Source organism: Nerophis ophidion, linkage group LG04, assembly GCF_033978795.1.
Source record: "Nerophis ophidion isolate RoL-2023_Sa linkage group LG04, RoL_Noph_v1.0, whole genome shotgun sequence".
NCBI lineage: Eukaryota > Metazoa > Chordata > Actinopteri > Syngnathiformes > Syngnathidae > Nerophis > Nerophis ophidion.
Genome location: NC_084614.1, coordinates 48,693,870 through 48,699,869, shown reverse-complemented (window position 1 = coordinate 48,699,869; position 6,000 = coordinate 48,693,870). Strand labels below are relative to the sequence as shown.

The window sequence follows — 6,000 nt, the reverse complement described above, 5'->3', positions numbered from 1 at the left end:
TTTATTATCACAAAATGTTTGTTTGGGGGGCGTTTTAGTTATTGTTTTCAAACTCAGAAAGTAAGTCACAGAACACAGGAGGACTTTAAAGGCAAAAACTAAAGGATTTAAATCAGAGCCAGTAGTAGTTGTTGTTCACATTTAGTTATTTTGCACAATTGATTTGATTGTGCTCAAAATAGCGTATGATGTAATAAGAGGGAATAAGGAAATCATTTGAATATTTAATGTATATTGTTACATTCTGTTTTGGTCTGATTGTAATTGTGTTAAAAAAATAGGATTAATTATGGTGTGGGTTCCCTCTGAGTACCCTCGAAGACACTCACCTGGGGATAGGTTGATTGGCAACAGTAAATTGGCCCTAGTGTGTGAATGTTGTCTGTCTATCTGTGTTGCCGCTGGAATAGGCTCCAGCATACCCCTGCAACCCCGAGAGGGACAAGCGGTAGAAAATGGATGGATGGATTGTCATATTGAAGTATCAGCAGTGGTGTGTCCAATACTGGCCCGGTGTTTACTTGGTTTTGAATCGATACTCCCATTTGTAATAACGCCCAGAACTAATGTAAAGTGTCCAAACACAGAATAATTTATGATTATTATATTTTAACAGAAGTGTAGACAGAGCCATGTTATAGCTCGATTTTTAACAGTACATTAGCAAGTAAAATAATGATAATTTTAGAAAATAATACAAACGGAAATTACGCAGCACGTTACTGCAGTCGTCAGCAGCCAAATTAGGAGCCTTTGTAACCCATTTTGTAATGTTCCTATTATCATTTATATGCCAAATAATATGTTATGATATTTATATAGTTATCCGAGGAGGCTGCAATATATATCACAATATAGATTCTAGACTATATCGCTCATCCTTAGCCCCGAGCAGGAATGTGTTTGCTCACGTGTTTGTGAAAATAAACTGACAAATATCCATCTCATCACACCAGTATTGATCCCATATTGATACCACCTTTGGCATAAATACATTTCCCCTGCTGTAAAAAATGTGTCATCTGAATTAAATTGTCAACTATATGCCAGCACATGTATTCTCACAGAGAGCCGACGTGACTTTTCCCTGGTAATACTTTGTGGCTATTGCTGCGTCACCTTCATTAAACCTTCGTCACCCTCATTCCTCTCTGAGGATTTCTTAAACAAGTGTTGTCGCCTAGCAACAGTAACCACGGATAATGTTTGTCAATTTATATTTTTTATTGGTCAAAAGAATCGATGGCTGCCACATTCAGCTATCAGCTCATCAACACTTACAGTGGTTGGCACCAACGAACTTACAACAATATGTTTATGTATATGTATGTATATATATATATATATATATATATTTATATAATAGTATATAAACAAATAAACAATAAAACTGCTAAACAATAAAATGGCCACGTATAAAACATTATATATCCATATAAGAAAAAAATAAATTTGAGGGGGGGGGGGGGGGGGGGGGGGGGGGGGGTTGTATATTTTAGCATCCCGGAAGAGTTAGTGTAGCAAGGGGTTCTGGGTATTTGTTCTGTTGTGTTTATGTTGTGTTAAGGTAGAGATGTTCTTCCGCAATGTGTTTGTTATTCCTGTTTGGTGTGGGTTCACAGTGTGTGGCGCATATTTGTAAGTGTAACAGTGTTAAACTTGTTTATACAGCCACCCTCAGTGTGATGTGTATGACATGCATTTACTTGTGTGTCATTGGGCTGTCGCGCAGAACAAGTGCCTTAAAGGTTTATTGGTGCTCTGTACTTCTCCCTATGTGCACCTTTATAGCGGCGTTTTAAAAAAGTCATAAAGTTTACTTATTTAAAACCGATACCGATAATTTCCGATATTACTCAGCCAATACCCCCGGACATAGGGGGGAGAAGTGTGGAGAGAGAGGAGTACAGAGACCTGGAGAAATAGCAACAGGAGCAGCTGAAACAGCTGCAGATGGAATTTCAGGCAGCTTTGCAATGAATGAGAGTGAAGTGGGAAGAACCCACTTGGCAGAGCATGTAATAGACACTGGCTTAGTATGGCCCATCAAGTGCCACACGCGCCGCATCCACCTCGCTCAACAGCAGGTATGCTACAAGGCCGTGGATGACCTGCTGCAGGCCGACTCTATTGAGCCGTCTGAGAGCCCCTGGCTGGACCTGTGATCATGGTCGCGAAGAAGAAGGCTGGTGATTGGCGATTCTGTGTGGATTACAAATGGCTTAACGAAATGACCACAAAGGACTCTTACCGTCTCCCCGTATTGATGAGTCCCTGGACCTAGTTTCGGGGCTTTTTCGTGGTTCACCACTCTGTGTCATGACGCGGAGGTCGAACCCGCGTTTCCTCGGCGGCTGGAGCTGTGTAGGCCCCTGCTGACAGTGCGCCAAGAGGCGTCTCTGCTGACAGCGCTCAGACACGACCTCGCTCGTGCTGAGCGCAGAACGCCCACGCAGCAACGAGCCTACACTCAATCAAGAATCAACACACCTGGACTTGATGAAGGGGAGCAGCATTAGGACCAGCAGACACGAGGAACCTTTGCCAGAACGTCGCTAACCTTCCAGTAAGCATCGCGTCTGGCATTCCCTGTTTTCCCAGTGATTTCCTCGCCCTTGTTTTGCTCTAACTCTATGTGTTTTCCCCTGGTTCATGTCCTGTTGTATTTCCTCAGTGACTCCCCTGTCCTCAGTGATTGTGCCTTGTCACTCAACTCCCATCCGGAGTCCTGTTTGCTCTCCTCGATCCACGACCTCCCTGCTCAGACCCAGACCACGCTGCCCTGCTCTTGCCCATGACCACTTGCCTGTCCACGACCTACCTCTTCGCCTTCCCCTCTTGGATAACGACGAAAGATAAAACCAACATTTACAGACAACAACCTTGGTAACATTTACATATTTAATACTACACATAGTCAACACTCATTCACTTTGAGTAGCATACACACGCCACGTATTCATCAAAGGTTTTTAATAAACCTTGTAAACCGCAGTCCTGCCCTGGTTGTCGCCTCCTTTCCTTCTCTGGTACACAACACTCTGGACCTTTAAAAAGCGCCCCCCCCCCCCCCCCCCCACCCATTTTTCTGCCGCTTATTCCCGTTCGGGGTCGCGGGGGGGCGCTGGCGCCTATCTCAGCAAAGCAGCTATTACCAATTACCCCTTTCTCCTGAATCTCGCCCTAAATCTGCCTTCTGTACTGTACAAAAGCCTTAGTTTTGGGCTTTGTAATGCCCCGCCACTTTTGCCCGGCTTATGAACAAAGTGCTGGCTGGTATTCCCCACAACATTGTCTGGGTAAACCTGGACGACATCCTGGGACATGGGCGTACTTTCGAAACAGGCCCAGGGTTCCTGAGGAGAGTCCTGGAGAAGACCTTAAGGAGAGCGGGCCTTAAGCTGCACCCCAAGAAATGCAGTTTCATGCGGCGAGAGGTAACCTTCTTAGGACATGAGATGGGTGCCAATGGCATCGAAGCCATGGGCGAGAAGGGTGCGGGCTGTGAAAAACTGGCCCGCCCTTCGGGACCAACGACTGCTGAAGAGCTTCATCGGGCTTGTCTCTTACTATCGGAGGAACGTGCATGGTTTTGCCAAAATCGCCCCGATCTTATATCGATTGCTGGAAAAAGGCAAAGACTTTATGTGGTCCGAAGGATGCCAGGAGGCATTCTGGGGGGCTGAAAACGGGCCCTGTGTAAGGCCTCGGGTCCTTGCCCTGCCCTTCTTACTGGATACTGATGCCTGTGGAGTGGGGATCGAGGGCCGTATTTGCACAGCCGTGGCAGGAAGGAGAGAGGGTGGTGACATGCTTCAGCTAGAAACTCACAAAGTCAGAACGGAAATTACTGTGTCACCCGCCAAGCACTCTTTGCAGTGGTGCTCTTTATCAGATAGTTTAAATACTACCTGTGCGGCCTCCCCTTTGTTATTAGGACTGACCACTCTTCCCTGTAGTGGCTAATGACTTTCCGGGAGCCGGAGCGGCAGGTTGCTAGGTGGTTAGGAGAGCTACAAGGATACGACTTTGAAATAGAACATCGGCCAAGTGTTCGCCACTCCAACACGAACGCACTCTTGCACCGCAGACGGATGTCCATTACTGCGAGTGCAGGAAGCTCAGGAACAAGAGCGGCGAGCAAAGGGTGCCGAGTGTGTGGGCCATCAGTAATGATAATAAATAAATGGGTTGTACTTGTATAGCGCTTTTCTACCTTCAAGGTACTCAAAGCGCTTTGACACTACTTCCACATTTACCCATTCACACACACATTCACACACACTGATGGAGGGAGCTGACATGAAAGGCGGCTAACCAGCACCCATCAGGAGCAAGAGTGAAGTGTCTTGCTCAGGACACAACGGACGTGACGAGGGTTGGTACTAGGTGGGGATTGATCCAGGCACACTCGGTGTTGCGCACGCCACTCTGCCACTGCGCCACGCCGTCCATCAGTCAGGCTGATAACCTTGTCTGCAAGGAACTACAGACTGTGACGAATGCTGATTGAAGGCACGCGCAGTAGGAGGACACAGACCTTCAGCCTGTCTTGCAGTGGGTAGAGACTCGGGAAAGCGCCAGCCTTGGGAGGCGATGGCACGGTTCTCCAAGGCTATCAAGGACCTGTGGGCCATGTTTGACTAAATGTGAGTGTACCAAGGCGTGCTGCAGCAGGCATTTAAGGCCGTGGACACAGGGGAAGAACAGTGGCAGGTGGTGGTGCCAAAGGGACTGTAAGGGACAGTGCTTAAGGCAGAGCACGGGAAAAGTGGGTCTGGTCATTTTTAAAGCATTTATCTGCCGATAATATCGGCAGTCCAATATTATCGGACATCTCTAATTGAATACCTTGATTGATTGATTGTTCACAATCATGAAAGACATGACAACATACGGATTTTTTTTTCAATGCATTCTAAAAATTAAATAATTGCAATCAAAAGTCCGCTTACAATAGAGCCTATGGGAGCCGCTCTATTCTGCCTATAAAGCCCTTAAAAAAAACTCCCCAACACCTCCATTAAGGGTTTATATACATGATGTTAGTATATATGTAATGTTTTAACAGGCATGTTTATAATAAGATTTAGTATTTACGTATCTTGATCCTATCAGCACATGCGGTGCATTATTTCAAAAAACACATCAAGACGTTCACTTTTCTGTTTTAACAACATAGTCTGATTTTTGCTTACTGCAGACTTTATGATCAAACATCACATACTGTGATGTTAGGATGCCGTTAGGATGCTGACTGCTAAAATGTTCATAAATATTTCCATTTAAAAGGAAGAATGATTCATAATCCTCACGAAAAAAAGGGGGTGGAGCCAACCTTCTTATAATGCCGTTCTCGCCATTTTCGAGTCTAAATTGGCCACTATAAATAGTGTGTCTGTTTTAGCGCTTATATTAACAATATTACTGGTTAATACTCAAGTCACAAGATGACTATGGATTATTGTTGCCGGTTTTTGGATGTTTTTTATTGGGTTTTATGGGCAGAATAGAGGACCCCCCCCCCCCACACACACACACACACACCCACCCCCACACCCCTTTTGGCTCTGCTGTAAGTGCACTTTGATTTATGTTTATTTAAAAGTTAGAATGCAAATAAAAAAAATACAGCTGTAGTCATGTCCTATATAATAATTGTGAATGATAGGCAACATTCCAAAAGAGTACAGCTTCCCTTTAAAGTGCTATTTAGAACATTGATGTTAAAGTATCATTGAGTATAACATACAGCACTATTTAGTGCAGGGGTAGGGAACCTATGGCTCCGGCGCCAGATGTGGCTCTTTTGATGACTGCATCTGGCTCTCGGATAAATCTGAGCTGATGTTGCTTAAAGCGATAAGTAATGAATAATTTCACTTGTAATCACAGTGTTAAAAATAATGTTCAAAATATAAAACATTCTCATGCATTTTTAATCCATCCATCCGTGCAAGACGTTGCGTTAATGGTAAGAAGTTATTTAGGTATTATTGG

At 44.6% G+C, this 6,000-nt stretch overlaps 1 protein-coding gene across 12 annotated transcripts in view; it reads left to right on the top strand.

Annotated features, from left to right (window-relative positions):
• Positions 1–6,000, top strand: part of LOC133551476 (uncharacterized) — a 136,769-nt gene that overhangs the window by 37,842 nt on the left and 92,927 nt on the right. The window contains exon 3 of one of the 12 annotated variants that reach the window (XR_009806512.1): positions 2,675–2,976. The exons of the other annotated variants lie outside the window; for them this stretch is intronic. The gene's annotated coding sequence lies outside the window, so the exon portion shown is untranslated. Of the gene's footprint in view, positions 1–2,674; positions 2,977–6,000 lie in introns of those variants that run through there. 12 annotated transcript variants of the gene reach the window in all.